Source organism: Mustela lutreola, chromosome 4 (genome assembly GCF_030435805.1).
Source record: "Mustela lutreola isolate mMusLut2 chromosome 4, mMusLut2.pri, whole genome shotgun sequence".
Taxonomy (NCBI): Eukaryota; Metazoa; Chordata; class Mammalia; order Carnivora; family Mustelidae; genus Mustela; species Mustela lutreola.
The window spans coordinates 82397743-82414106 of record NC_081293.1 but is presented as its reverse complement, the minus strand read 5'-3'; the positions used below and the strand labels follow the sequence as shown (position 1 = coordinate 82414106).

Below are 16364 nucleotides of genomic sequence, written 5' to 3'. Positions count from 1 at the left end.
AAAGTCATAACTTGAACTGCACTCAAAAAGGATGATTTGCCATGTGCCATACTTTCACTTCTCAAAAATTATTTATTTCATATATGCCTAGAGAATTCCTCATGATCATTTACGATTAGCCCGAAGATGATTTCCACCATAAATTGTGCAAAATGGCTAGCTGGAATAAATTTATTTCTTTTTGCGGTCCCTGTAGCACTTTATTTGTATCTTTATTATAAATATTAATAAATTCTACTTTGCCTTGTTGTTACTTGTATACATATCTTCCTCTAAAAAATAAACCAAGTCCTTGTGGGGGGGGTGAGAACTACCTCTTCCTCCTTCTGGTACTGCTCATGATGCCGGTCCCAGAGCTCTGCACAGAGAAGGTACTTCATGTTTATTTTGTTACCTGGGTTGCGTAAGAGAAGTCTAGCTCCTTGGGAAAAGCTTGTGGTGAACTGTGTTTCTGCTTTCCTGGTAAGAAGCTAACATGAACTTCTGAAGGTTTATTCTCTTCTCCACGTCCTTTCAAGTTGTATCTTCTCCCAGGATCTGGTGTACCACATTTCCCTTTTGTAATCAATATAAAAATTCAAGTCTGAGTTGGGCCAAAAGGTCTTTTCATCAACCGATTCATCAGTTCAGTGGGAGAAAGAGTGCGTTCATTACTAATTTCCACAGCCAGCACTTCATTATCTGTTTCATCCCACACCTGCTGACTGGTACTGGTTGCAGACTGGCTTTGATACGGTGCATGATTTCGGTATGCAGGTGTGTCTACTCATCTTTTTGAGTAATCTACCTTCAAAGTTATTTACGCAGAAATTGTTGTTGATACAGAATATTTTCAAAATGTTGTGGGAGGGCATTTCCAAAAATTCTCACATCAGTCTTTGAAATGAACAAAGCTGGGCGCATTGGGGTGGCTCAGTTGGTTAATCCTCTGCCTTCAGGTCTTGGGGTCCTGGGATCGAGCCCCGCATTGGGCTCCCTGCTCAGTGTGGAGTCTGCTTCTCCCTCTGCCTCTGCCCCCCAACTTGTGCTCTTTCTCTCTCTCTCAAATAAATAAATAAATAAAATCTTAAAAAAATAAAATGAACAAAGCTGGATAAAGCCTCTGTGACCTTCATGAAATGCCCAGAGGCTAAATGCTTATTACCACCCACAGAATTATTCCCCCAAACTTTTCCCCCTTCTTTCCAGTGGAGATGGCAAACTTGATGCAAAAATGAATTGCTCCTGCAGTAATTAATAAACAAATACATTTTGAATAGGAGTGAATCAAATACAAATTTTAAGTGGACTCACCAACTAAAGTTTACAAGATGACATTAGCACTTATTCAAGTGATATCTCTATCGATTTGTAGTTAACTTGATTAAACCATTTCCAGTCTAAAATTTTGAGGATAGGTATATCAAATTGGGGGATAGTTTCAATGTAATGCTTATTAAGTTATCATCTCACAAAAACAATAAGCCTTTGCTTGCTTTGGCTTGAATAAGAGGACATGTATTTGGCAGCCAAAAGAAACTGAAGAATCTCCAGATGACTTTGTCATTGATTGGGAACCTTTATGAATTTCTTGATTTGTACTGTATTAATAAGGACTCATCATCTGTTGTCCTTAACATGACACCTCTCAAATGTGGCTGGGACTAGGAGCTGACTCCCCTATTTGGCTTTTAGTCTACAGGCACAGAAGCAGTGAAAGCTAACTCTTCTACCTAAAAGGATTTCTGTATATGGGGATATGCAATCTCCAGACAATTTGGAAACTTCCTCTGTCACTCTAGGAACCAGAAAGGGATGTAAAGTCATAAGAGAACCAAGCAAAATAGAGTTTCCCAGGAGAGAAAAAATATGGCTTATTCACATTGCTCCCTTTACTGTAAGACCGAGCCCAGGCCACATCTAATGAGGGACTTAATATTATTTCTGTGGTGGGGATACAAGTCTGAATTAGGAGACGGGATAACAGTCTGTGAAATTCTGGAAGCAGTTTGAAATATTATCAGTCCACACATGATATCTGTTGAAGACTAGACATGAGGCTGACGTATAAACACTGAAAATCACAACGAAGTAAGTTACTTGTGGTATGCCACTTTTGTGGAATAGAGATTCAGGTCTCCACAGAAACTCAGTGGACTGGATTAATGTTTTGTTTTTAGGCAGCAAATGAGGTGAATTTTATTTTTGTAAATATGAGACTGATTGAGTACACAAGATAAGAAGTTTCTACAACCTTTATTAATACTAAGGTTTTAGGAAAAAACCAGAGAGACAGACAATGCTTACTTTCCTAGACGTACAGTGAACACGCATGCGATGTTGTGAAAGTCAGCTCAAGTAACACTCATGGTTCAGCAAAGGGAAAAATCCCTGTAAAGTTTTCAAAACAGGATCGACCTATAGTGTTCTTCTTTCACAGGAAGGCCAGGATTGAATCTGAGAGAGCCATGGTCACAGGGCAAGTAGAAGGCTCTTCAGAGCTCTTGTTAGAAGGGTTGGATGTAAATTGCCCCCAAATGCTGTCCTCGATTTGAAATTCCATAATCAGTCAAATTAAATGAGCGATCGATCGTGATTATTTTAAGCACCACATGCCTTTAAGGGTAACTATATCAACCCAAAACCAACATTCATCAAGCATCCACTGTATGTTTTTTATGCTATTTCAGGAAAGGTGTTTAGACAAAACATTAAGTGACATGGTCCCTTCTCAAGGCGCTTACCCTCCAGCCCAGAACGAGGGATGTAACACAATGGGAACTATTAAAGAAGTGATAATAGATTCGTTAGGAGCTGACTTAAGGCTAATTAGTGTGGACCAGAGCAAAAAGATTACAGGGGAAGGGGACTATATCTGGTTTTTAAAGAACAGGTCGGATTTGGATAGTTCATAAGGAGCCTGAAAATATTCCAAGTGAAAGAAATAGTATGAGCAAGGAATGGAGCAAGGCCGTAAGAGTCCAGGCTGCCCAGAACACTGGGTGGGTCAGAAAGGAACGGGGTCACCGAGCCCATGCCCCCCACAGGGAAGAATGTGTTTTAAAATCTCAGGATCAGAACAGACATGATGAATGAGATATTTTAGGAAAACAGTAGGGTAATGTCATGCAGCGTGGACTGAAATTCAGAGTAAGAGCCAGGTAGCCAAATGAGGTCGGTAATTCCTGACAAAACTTGAGGCCTAATGGGATGAGGAACAGCTCTCAACTGTGAGAATGAAGAGGAGAACTTGATGGTCCTTTTTTTTTTTTTTTTAAAGATTTCATTTATTTATTTGACAGACAGAGACCACAAGTAGGCAGAGAGGCAGGCAGAGAGAGAGAGAGGGAAGCAGGCTCCATCCCAGGACCCTGAGATCATGACCTGAGCCGAAGGCAGAGGCTTAACCCACTGAGCTACTCAGGCGCCCCTTGATGGCCCTTTTATAGTCGGACCACGCACTGGTGCCAAGGCCTAGGGAAGGAGGACAGACTCGAAGAAGAACAAGGAGCATGTGGAACCCAGGGGGAAGAGGAGGGTGTGTAGCACAATCCTGCGAAGGATGGACAGAACCAGGACACCCACATTTTGCCTTGTTGGACTGATTTTAGGAGGAGATGCTCACTCATCTGAAGTACAGAGAGTCCTATGCTTTGGTCCAGAAAAACTAACAGCACAAAATAAAGTCAGAGAAATGACTCAAAAGGGCATACAAACAGTGGGGAAAAGCCTCAGGAACTTTAGGTGTTATGAAGAAGATAAATGAAAAGTAAACACAAGCCAAGTGTATAAATGGCTGATACATGCAGGAAACGGATTTCAACCCATCTGTGGAATGTCAGTAAAATGAGGGACCGGACAGCTCTCTTTTCCTCCAAGCAGTTCAAATCAGACCTATGGTTTTGTGTTCCGTTGAGGGACCTGCCCTTTCAAACAGAGGTCACAAACAGAAATGCATCTAAAAGTCGGCAGGTAACTTAGATGAGTAAGAACTTCTAGGGGCAAGAACACTGGGAGGAACAAGCCAAACCAAAGAAATAAAGCCCCTCAGATCTTTCTATTTCTTTTTTCCCCTCCCAAATACTCAAGGATCAAAAGCCAGGCTGCAGGCTATGGGTTTATGACATCTGCTTTAATAGGAACATGCCCACAAAGGAGACCATTCTGGGGGTGACAGGATGTTAATGGGAACTCAAAGCCATATCACCCAAGGGACAGGGGATGGACTGGTAAGATTTATCCAGGACAAGGCTTATTTGACAGCTCTTTTCAAATTTCTGAAGGCTTTCAACTCAGAGCAGAATTAGATTTGTTTGTGATCCCTCCAGAGGATGGATATAAGCAAATGTAACTGACCAGTGAGCTGGTGGGTTTCCGGGCACTGGAGATGCTCACACCAAGACTTGGTGAGGATGATAGAGAGGGAATAACTCCACGTTGGATGGGAGGTTGGGATGACAGCCTCCAAGATCCTTCCCAAATCTAAAATTCTAACACTGGAGGACATCAGCATCTCAAATGGGAGAGGATGGGAGAAAACACTGGTATCCTGACAGAACCATACAAGGCGTGGTGAGGGAAGAGCCCAGAGTGTGTGTCTGGCATTTCTTTCACGAACCTCTAATTACCAGACACCATCTTCGTATGTGAAAGAATGAATTAAAGATCTAAAAGCACAGGAATCCAGGATTCTTTTTCTTTCAAGTGAAGGAAAATACAATCCGGCTGAATGAGAGGAAAACAAAGCACAGGAAAAAGGAAACATGAAAGAAAATAAACCTAACTTTCTTCCCTATTTTCTTAAGGCTGGTTCCAAATTCAGTTCTGTTATTCTAATATTCTGAGGGTTTTTGTCATATATTTCCGTTCAGCACTGTTAGGCAGAAGACATACTTTTTCTATATTCCTTTTCGCTGTGTGATTTGGTACAAACAATTTACAAATACTTAGCAAGTATTCTTATCTTTGATCAGATAATTCCACTTCTGAGAATCTGCACAAAGAAAGCAATGTGAACTAGAGAAAAGTACTTTACACACAAAGATGTATCCACAACTCTCGACAGAGTTCATCTATGAATAATTAGACATAATCAAACAGTATGGGACATAGTCACTTGTTTTAGTCAGCTCAGACTCCTACAACAAAATACCACAGGCTAGGAGTCTTAGAGAGCAGAAATTTCTCTCTCAAGGTTCTGGAGGCTGGGAAGTCCAAGGTCAAGGTGCCCACCAAGTCAGCTTGGTGAAGGCTCTCTTCTCCTGACCTGTAGATGGCCATCTCACTGTGTCTTCATATGACCTCTTACTTGGTTTGCATGGAGAGAGAATAAGCTTTCTGGTGTCTCTTCTCCTAAGAGCACTAAACCCCACTCTTGTGACCCCCTCTAATTCTAATACCTCCCAGAGACCCCACCACCAAATACCATCATATTGGGGGTTTGAGCTTCAACATATATGCAGTTGGGGTGGGAACACAAACATTCAGTCCATAAGACCACTCAACAATGAGGGGCACCTGGGTGGCTCAGTAGGTTAAAGCCTCTGCCTTTGGCTCAGGTTATGATCCCAGGGTCCTAGGATCAAGCCCAGCATCGGGCTCTCTGCTCAGCGGCAAGCCTGCTTCCCTTCCTCTCTCTGCCTGCCTCTCTGTCTACTTGTTATCTCTGCCTGTCAAATAAATAAATAAAATCTTAAAAAAAAAAGACCACTCAACAATGAACTTTCCAAAACTATGTAATAAACCAAAACATACTTTTAATAGATTAAAGAAAAAAGAGGATTCAGAAATTACACATATAATGTTAATAAAATCATGGTAAGAAAAACTCAGATGTAGAAAAGAGTCTTCAAAGAAAAATATCAATATGCTAGCTGTGGTTGTGTTAGTGTGGTCAGGCTATGAGTGTTTTTTATTCTTTTTTCTTTTATTTCTAAATATTTTACAATATTTTTAGAAATATTTTATTAGTGGAGGGGCAGAGGGAGAGGGAGAAAGAGAACCTCAAGCAGACTCCATGCTGAGCATGGAGCCCGACACGGGACTCAATCTAACAACCCTGACTGAGACCATGACCTGAGCTAAAAACAAGAGTTGGTTGTTTAATTGACTGCGCCATCCAGGCACCCCTCTTTTCTTTTCAAACCTGTTTATTTTACAGGCTTTAATAGATACGTATATACAACTTTAAAATTCTCGTGAAAGGGTTAAATTTGTGGGACCATGACTGTTAACCAGCTTATCAGGAATTGATAGTCTACTACCTTCCTTAGGCAAATGGTCCTGAGGGACAATTGAGACCAGACAACCAGGACCCTCGCTACCCACACACCATAGACAGAGCCCATAGGATGCACAGTCGACCCTCAGTAACTGAAAATTGAACTCATTGCTTCTGCAGGAAGGTAGCAGCTGATCCTTACAGGGTCAGAGGGAAAATCAGTGTGGCTCCTCCTAAGTAAGGGAATGTATTCTAGCTAATTAGCTTTTCTATTTGGAAGAATTAAGTTCTGCCAGTTAAGTGTATACTTCACTGGGAGTACACCAATGTTTATTGTGTCTTAAATCCTATGTACTGTTGAACAGTTTAGTGGCCTCATGGCAAGATGTATTTTATTTTCAAAACAAAACGAGGAAAGAAACAAATGCACTTGGTTCCCCTCGCTCATTGTTGATGAAATACTAAGCGGCACTCCAGAGCATCAGGCATAGCAGGCGGGCAGGATTCTGAGCTTGGAGGGGTCCCCAATCGTAAATTAAATTACTGAAGCGTGTAAAGAATAAATCTGCTTTAAACTTTTAAGCTATTTTCCTATATGTTACCTTAAATTTGCTTTTAGATTAATGACTTAGAAATAAATGACCTTTTGAGAAGGAAATAGGAGAGCGATTTCTCGAGATCTGAAATAATCTCTTCTTAATTATGTAGTAATATCAAGTGTAGACATCGTGGCATTTATAATACTGTCATGGTGCACGGTTCTACAAAATAATAATTACCTATTAATGCCTGATTTTAGAAACCGAATTTGACAAAGTTGGTTTGTCATTCCTTTCTCAGAATATTTTTTTCTTAATTGCCCTGGTGTATGAATAATCCCCCAGTTCTGTCTGCAGAAAGCCAGGGATGTCAAATTTACTCCACGTTCTCTGCCTACTTTTTTATGTTGTCAGTTTTTCCCTCCCTAGACACCAAGGACAGTGGTTTCTGACATCACAAGTACGATGGGAATGAGTCAGAGAATTAGTTTTCTTTTTTTCCATAGTTTATTTTTCTGGGGGAAAACACTAGAAAGTGGTTTATATGTGTACCTCTTGACCCCTCTCTGCAGGGCTATCTCTCTAAACCAGCTTTGGTGACATCCCTGCGGGTAGAGCGGAGAAATCCTGTGGGGGAAATGGTGAAATCGGGGTGACTCTGCCCAAAGCAAGGACATGTGTTTTAGTCTTTGGAATACTAAAGTGGGTCTCAGTCCTTGTTAAAACTATCGTAGTTTTGAAAGTCTGTTGCTTCTTTCTCTATTAAACTTCCCAAATTCCTTCCCCTCCATTGGTTTCCATGCTTAATGTGGGTTTCTCTACAACCCAAACCCATTCCCTGTCCATCCCCTGTTTTCCCTGAAATTATTTTGGTTCAAGTATTTTTCCCTTCTAAAACATGATTCACAGTGGTTCTATTTGGGTAGTTGGGCTGATGGTCATTTTGTTTACTTCCGGATGCTTTTCTGTATATTCTGAGCTCTTACAGCAAAGATGTATTACTCAGTTGATAGGGAAAATAAATATTACAAAATAACAGCATTACAAAACTAAAATAAAGAATCACGTTTTCTTCTTAACACACTCATTGCCCTCTGAGCAGGTCCTACAAGTGCCAGTATGATGCTGAACACGCATGTTTTAAAAGAATATAATATGAATTATTATTTATTTTATGCTCACTACCTGCCAGAGTCTTCTGTAAATACTTTACATGTATTTCTTGTTTAAACTTCACTTTGCCCTCGGAGGGGAATGTTTTCCTAATCCCTCATTTAAAGATGAAGAAGTTGAAACTCACAGAGGTTCAGGATCTTTTTTTTTTTTTTTTTTTTAAAGATTTTATTTATTTATTTGACAGAGAGAGATCACAAGTAGGCAGAGAGGCAGGCAGAGAGAGAGAGGAGGAAGCAGGCTCCCTGCTGAGCAGAGAGCCCGATGCAGGACTCGATCTCAGGACCCTGAGATCATGACCTGAGTTTAAAGCAGCAGCTTAACCCACTGAGCCACCCAGGCGCCCTAGAGGTTCTGGATCTTAACCTAAGTCACAGAGTTGTCAAAAATGACAGGTGAGAGATAAACCACACAGGAGACCACCAGTGTTTATGTTTCGATCAAGACACCTACACTACTGCACACTGAGAACTTGGATTAAAAAAAAAAATAATAAAGTCTTTTATGTAACCTTAAATATCCAAAATACTATAATTTCAAAAATTAATCAAATAAAATTTACTAATGAGGTATTTTACATTTTTTTCTATAGTAAGTTTTCATAATATGGTCTATTTCACACTTGTAGAACGTTTCAAGTGCTGAATGGTCACATGTGGCTGGCATGGTGGCTACCAAATTGGATACTAGTTCTAGCCACAGATTTATATTGTTTTTTGTAATAACCTGTTTTTGTTACTTATTATTATTATTTTTTTTATTTTCTAGGCTTATTGAGATATTAGTGATTTACAATGCCAGCTGAAGGTGTACAACGTGATTATTTGATATATGTATATACTGCAAAATACGACCATACTAAGGTTAATGACACCTCTGTCCCCATACACAATTACTTACTTTTTGGTGAAGAGAGCATATATGATCTATTTTCTTAATAACTTTCAACTTCCAAGATAAGTGACAACATATAAAGTTTGCAGTTTTAAAAATTCCAGCATAATTAACACATAGGGTTATATTAGTCTCAGGTGTACAATATACTGATTCAACAGTTTCATACATTACTCAGTGCACATCATGAAAAGTGTGATCTTAATCGCCTTCCCTTATTTCACCCATCCCCCCCACTCAGCTCCCCTCTGGTGACCATCAGTTTGTTCTTGATAGTAAGAGTCTGCTTTTTTGATTTGTCTTTTTTTCATTGTTCCTTTGTTTTGTTTCTTAAATTTGGCCTATGAATGAAATAATATGGTATTTGTCTTTCTCTGATAGACTTATTTCACTTAGCATTATGCCCTTTAGATCCATCCATCCATTATTCCAAATGGCAAGATTTCATTCTTTTTTATGGCTGAGTAATATTCCATTTTATGTGTGCGTGTATGTATGTATGTGTGTGCGTGTGTGTGTGTGTGTGTCTGTGTGTGTGTGCCTCACACACTTCTTTATCACCTCTGCTTTATCGATTCATTCCTTTGGTATGAAGAAGTCTTTCATTTTGATGTAGTCCCAATAATTAATATTTGCTTTTGTTTCCCTCGCCTTAAGAGATAACAGCTAGAAAAAAGTTGCTAGGGCCCACGATGGAGAAATTACTGCCTGTGCTCTCTTCTAGGATTTTAATGGTTTTAGGTTTCACATTTAGGCCCTTAATCAATCAATTTTGAGTTTATTTTTGTGTATGGTGTAATAAAGTGGTCCGGTTTCATTCTTTTGGAAGTAGCTTATCCCAACATCATTTGTTGACAAGACTATTTTTTTCCATTTGTATGTTTTTGCATCCTTTACTGAAGATTAATTGACCATATAGTCATGGGTTTATTTCCAAGCTCACTAATCTTTTCCACCGATTTATGTGTCTAGTTTTGTGCCAGTACCATACTGTTTTGATGACTTCAGCTTTGTAGTATGTCTCAAAATCTGGGATTGTGATCCCTCCAGTTCTATCCTTTTCCAAGATTGCTTTGGCTATTTGGGGTCTTTTACAATTCCATACCCATTGTAGGATTATTTGTTCTAGTTCTGTGAGAAATGCTACTGGTATCTTGATAGAGATTGCACTGAATCTGCAGATTGCTTTGGGTGGTATGGACGTTTTGACAATACTGCTTCTCCCAATCCATAAGCACGGAATGTCTTCTTGTTTGTGTTGTCCTCAATTTCTTTCATCAGTGTTTGATTATTCTCAGAGTACAGGTTTTTCACCTCCTTGGTAAAGTTTATTCCTAGGTATTTTATTATTTTTGGTGCAATTTGAAATGGGATTGTTTTCTTAATTTCTCTGTTTGCAATTTCATTATTACTGTATAGAAATGCAATGGATTTCTGTACGTTGATTTTATGTCCTGCAGCCTTACTGAATTTATCAGTTCTAGTAACTTTTTGGTGGAGTTTTTTTTTTTTTTTTAATTTTCTATATATAGTATCATGACATCTGCAAACTGGGAATGTTTTACTTCTTCCATACCAATCTGGATGCCCTTTAAATCTCTTTGTTGTCTGACTGTTGTGGCTAAGACTTCCAGTAGTAGGTTGAATAAAAGTGGTAAGAGTGGACATCCTTGTCTTGATTTTAGGGGAAAAGCTCTTGTTTTTTGCCATTGAGTAGGATGTTAGATGTGGGTTTTTCATACATGACCTTTATTACGTTGAGGCATATTCCCTCTAAACCTCCTTTGTCGGCAGGTTTTTTTTTTTTTCCCCCATCGTGAATGGATATTGTACTTTGTCAAATGCTTTTCTTGCATCTATTGAGATGATCACATGGTTTTTATTCTTTCTCTTGTTGATGTGACAAATCATGTTGATTGATTTGAGAATGCTGACCCAGCCCTGTATCCCAGGAATAAATTCCACTTGATCGTGTGAATGACTTTTTAAATGTACTGTTGGATTTGGTTTGCTAATACTTTGTTGAAGACTTTTCCATCTATGTTCATCAGAGGTACTAGCTTGTAGTTCTTTTTGTTGTCTTCAGTTTTAGTACCATGGTAATGCTGGCCTCACAGAATGAATTTAGAAGTTTTCCTCTCTTTTCTATTTTTTAGAATAGTTTGAACGAGCTATTAACTTTTTTTAATTAATTAATTTTTTATTTATTTCCAGCATAACAGTATTCATTATTTTTGCACCACACCCAGTGCTCCATGCAATCCATGCCCTCTATAATACCCACCACCTGGTTCCCCAACCTCCCCCCCCCACCCCGTCAAAACCCTCAGATTGTTTCTCAGAGTCCATAGTCCATAGTCTGTCATGGTTCACCTCCCCTTCCAATTTCCCCCAACTCCCTTCTCTCCATCTCCCCTTGTCCTCCATGCTATTTGTTATGCTCCACAAATAAGTGAAATATTTTTAAAATGTTTTAGAATTCACCTGTGAAGCCGTCTGTTCCTGAACTTTTGTTTGTTGGGAGTTTTTTTGATAACTGATTCAGTTTTATTGCTCATACTCTGTTCAAATTTTCTATTTCTTTCTGATTTGGATTCCTGGTTTGGGGAGGTTATACATTTTATATCTTATAATCCTTTGTATTTCTGTGGGTTTCATTTCGGATTTTTTTTTTTTTAATTTGAGCCCTCTCCCTGTCCCCCACCTTTTTTTGACGAGTCTAGCTAAAGGTTTATCAATTTTATTGATCTTTTCAAAGAACGAGTTGCTGGTTTCATTGATCTGTTCTATTTTTTTTAGTCTCTATTTTGTTTATTTCTGCTCTAATCTTTATTATTTCCTTTCTTCTACTGCTTTTGGGTTTTGTTTGTTCTTCTTTTCCTAAGAGCTTGCATTTTTATTGTACTTTACAGTTTACAAGATAAGAGCACTTATATTTTGACATAGGATTTTCATTCAAGCCACAAGAGAGGTCTCATTATCTCTATTTTAATAAAGCAGAACCTTTATTTTAAAAGAGACAGAACCTTAGGGAGGTTAATTGTCTTACTCAAGACCAGACATTTTAGCAAATAGCAAAGTCAAACCCAGAAATTATGTCTTTTGGCTTCAAATCCAGATATGTATTTTCTAGTACTTTACTTGATAACGACAGTCTACTTACTCACTGTATTGTAAATAACTCAAGAGATAATGTCAATGCATACATGGAAAGGATGGAGAAGATGTTGAGTTTAGAGGTAATACATACATATATATCACGGTAAGTAACAGATGTCATCCATTCATTAGAAAAGAAAACAGAAATCAAGATAAATCATTTTGGGGCAATTAGGTTATTTGAATTGTGCACACTCTCTAGCATGTTACCAAAACAATTGAAGTTAAATAACTGTGTAAGTGTAGTTTAAGAGCCAATAATAGAATAGCAGACCTGAAATAATTAAAGGGCAATAAAAATTTTTTCTCTGGTTCTTAAAAATAATTTTCTAAATGAGTTTTCTTTCCTTTTCATTTCCTCTAAATATTACTACTCTGAGGGAAAAAGTCATTTCATATATCTATCATAATAGTTTAAAAAATTATTATGGGCCAAGTTTGAATTTCTATTACCTAAGTTTATCACATGCATGAAAGCCATTATTGTTTTACATGTAATTTTGCATGTAATGACTAGAGCTGATCACAGCGAGGGTGATGAGTTAGTTACTGGTCCCTCAAGATCTTCCAGATTTCTAATGAAATTAAGATAAAATAAATATGTGAGTAATACCAATGTGTGAACATATCAAAGCAGTATACTAAATTTTCCTAATTAACAACAATCAAAAAATAATAATTCATTTTGTTAGGTTATATATGGTAAGATATACAAAATATGAATATTTTCCCCAAGTAAAGTAGAAATAGTTTTTCATAATCAATGCCAATTTTACCCATGTTGTAATTTCTATGATTTTTTTGTTATTTTAAGTGAGTGAATTTTTTTTGCTCTGCAACATAGATGTTAATGAAAAATAAATATAAAACTCTAAAAAGTAAAAAAAAAAATGAAAGTGAAAGCAGTTTTTATTAAAATTAGCTGTACATATTATCAATAAAATTACCTTTTCTCATAGACAGATGATACCGATCAAAATTAGGATGTTAAGCTTGTGTTAAAATACAAATGATGACTCAATTTTTTCAATATCATTTTTATATGCTCATTAATGTACAAGAGAATGGAATACCTTCATCCTTTTGATTTTTAACCCCAGAGTCTCAAGGTAAAAAGGAAATAAAATAAAATGTTTTTCAAACAGAGAGAGGGCAGTCTCTACTACTCTAATACCAAATAGGAAAAAAGATTTTATATAGCAAGATCAAATTTACATTATATAAGCACTTTACCTAATAAACCAAAGACCTTTTCTTATTTCTTTTACTTTTTAAGATTTTATTTATTTGAGAGAGAGAGATGAAGAGTACAAGCAGGGGGAGAGGCAGAGGGAGAGGGTGGAGTAGACTCCCCACTGAGCAGGGAGCCTGATGCGGGGCTCGATCCCAGGACCCCCGGATCATGACCTGAGACACTTAATGGACTGAGCCACATAAGCACCCCTGTCTTATTTCTTGAAACCTCCTTTTAAAGATTCAGAACTTGGATGGCTCATTTACATAAGGCATGTGCATACAAACACAGGGTCATATGCCCGATTTGGTTGAGCTCCCTTCCTATAACCTGTGGCAAAGGATTTGTGCCTCATTTCCTGACCTGGGGTGCTCCCACATGCCTGTCCTCCTGGAAAATGAAGCAGATCTTGCATGCATGATGTGACCTCACATCTTAAGATAATGTTATCTTCATTGTAACTGTAAATTTTTTGTTCCATGTTGATCAAATTTTTTATGACTAAAAGAAATCTGAGGGACACCTGGGTGGCTTAGTCAGTTAAGTGTCTGCCTTCGGCTTGGGTCATGATCCTGGGGATCGAGTCCTGCATTGGGCTCCTTGCTCAGCAGAGAATCTGTTTCTCCCTCTGCATGCTGCTCCCCTTGCTTGGGCTCTCTCTGTAAAATGCAGTCGAGAGACTAGAAGTACTATGGACCCGGACCGCTGAGGTTCAGCTCCTACCCTGAGACTCATGCGAACAACAATATTTTTAGCCATAACTACCCTATCTGCAAAATAGAAATGATGACCATAACATCCACCCCAAAGAAGAGCACTATGATGAAATGAGAAATTAATAATTGCAAAACCCTTAGGAATTCCTCTGTCTCAGTGTATTCTAGGCCTGGTGATTTTCTAAATTTGCCAGATCATACTGAATCCGGCGAGGATCATTAAGACATTTAATTCCAAGCATCTATAGCAAATCTGTGAGTCAGTTCTTAGATTAATATCTATCCCTCACAGCGATCTTTTATTCCGAGCATTCACTCCTTCATGCAAGATATTTACTGAGCAACTGCTGTCATCTGTATGAATAAACAAATGTAGGAACAAAACATTTTCAAACGCGGTGATGTCCGAGAAGAAAATATGCCAAAGTTCCCTCTCTTTGAGTTATCTTCTTCAGGTAATTCGTAACAGTGCCTTTCTTGGCTGAGTTCCTGTTGTACTGGGAGTAAAAATCAGATCAAAGTATTCAACTGACAACCTCAGTCGTAATTGCTTTTGATAGGTAATTCTTGTTCATTACTTTTGTTCTTAATTCCCTTAAACTTCACAGATACCTAAAGACCTAAAACTTGTTTACCATACAAATAGTGTAAAACTCACTGCATCCTAATACGCAGTATCTAATATGTAAATTAACGCTGTGTGAAAAGTAACTGAAAATCATCTTTCTGTAACGTGGCTTCCTGTCATTTATGGGTTGGCCAGAGGCTAGTCCATCTTTTATTAATATTGGAAAAATAATCCCCACTATGTATGAAATCAAAGGAAACCCTGTAGGTTTATCTCCTGATCTATTTACTAAAGCATTAAACAGGTCTGATTTAGAGAGTGTTCTGATGCTTCCCACGTATGGCATAACCCAAGTCTGTTTTCAGGGTCCAAGGTGGGCATAAGCCTTTCTTATCCTACCGCCCTGCTCTTATCCCCACTACCACAACGCCCCCAGCCCAGCCCTTCACCTCTACACCAAAACTTATGAGGAAAGTCGTCTATAATTTTCTAAGGTTTCTGCCAATTAAAGCCAGCTTGAGACAAATGAGATTATGAGAGTCAAGCAGCAGACTTTCTTCTTATTAGTCTACTCACGTTATCATAACCAAATGCTACCAACTGGGTGGCTCAGAAATACAGACAGCTCACAGTTCTGGAGCTTAGGGAAGTCCAAGATGAAAGTTCTGAAGGATTTGATTCTTGGTGGGGGGATCAGGAGGCTAGAGCTATGTTGTATGATTTTTTTTTTTTAACAAGGCCACTAATCCTATGGGATTAGGACCCGTCCTTATGCACTCATGTGACCTTCATTACCTCCTAAAAGCCCTATCTTCAAATAAAATTGCACTGGAGGTTAAATTTGGGAGCATGCAATTCAATCCATGGTGCTCTTGAACATTATTGTAACCTTGTGAACAAAAAAAGGAAGCAGCCTGTTTTGAACTATTTGACCATGATGGTGTAGAGAGCTGAAGGTACCAATCACAATAGTTTCCTTTTTCTTTAAGATTTTTTATTTACTTGGCAGAGAGTGAGAGTGAGACAGAGAGAGAGCGTGTACAAGCAGGGGGAGCAGCAGAGGCAGACGGAGAAGCAGGCTCCCCACCTAGCAAGGCTGCATCCCAGAATCCTGGGATCATGACCTGAGCCTAAGGCAGATGCTTAACAACAAAGCCATCCAGGCGCCTCCCTCAATACCTTTTTTAGAAACCCGTGTGAAGAAAACATGGAGCAAACAGAAATGCGATGAACACACAGCAGCAGTACAAATGCTGCATGTCCTCTGATGATTGGATTTCTACTCCTAAATGCACCGAGATGTGTTTCTCCAGAGCAAGGAAGAAATGCACAGAAATGGTTAGAAAAGATGAAGGAGTCCATCTGAGGACAGGACTTACAGAAACCCAGACAAATACATGAAAACACATCTTCTCTATATCCCAATTCTTTGAACAATTAAACTTTACAATCTCTTAGCTCCCACACCTGCTATTTCCCAGTTTCACGGTTGAACAACAATTTTTTGTCCTGCAGCATCAAAGCCTTTATGCCTAGTTGCTATCTGCTTAGTCCTGCAGAAGGAAGGCAGACAGGACCACCATCTCCTCTTATGGAGCTGTTCTTGAGTTAAAAACGTAATCAAAGTTCTTCTTGAGAAGCGCTTTGGTTTTCTTAACTGTTCCTGCTTTTTGTTCCATTACTCACCTTTGTGATTACCCTCTAAATCCTTTTCAAATTCTCCATGCTCCTCCTGAGTAATGGAACCAATGTACTCATTAGGGTCTCATCAGTATTGAGCATAACAGCGGGATTAGCTCGCTATTTTTGAAAAGAACCAGCGACACTGCCAAACAGGGAGGCATGAGAGTTCTTAGTTCACCTAAACTTGCTAGTTCTTATT

The 16364-nt window shown here is 38.6% G+C and overlaps 1 protein-coding gene across 3 annotated transcripts in view; it reads right to left on the bottom strand.

Annotated features, from left to right (window-relative positions):
- The window catches only part of CHRM3 (cholinergic receptor muscarinic 3), a 502304-nt gene that overhangs the window by 209134 nt on the left and 276806 nt on the right, over window positions 1–16364 (bottom strand). The window lies entirely within an intron of this gene.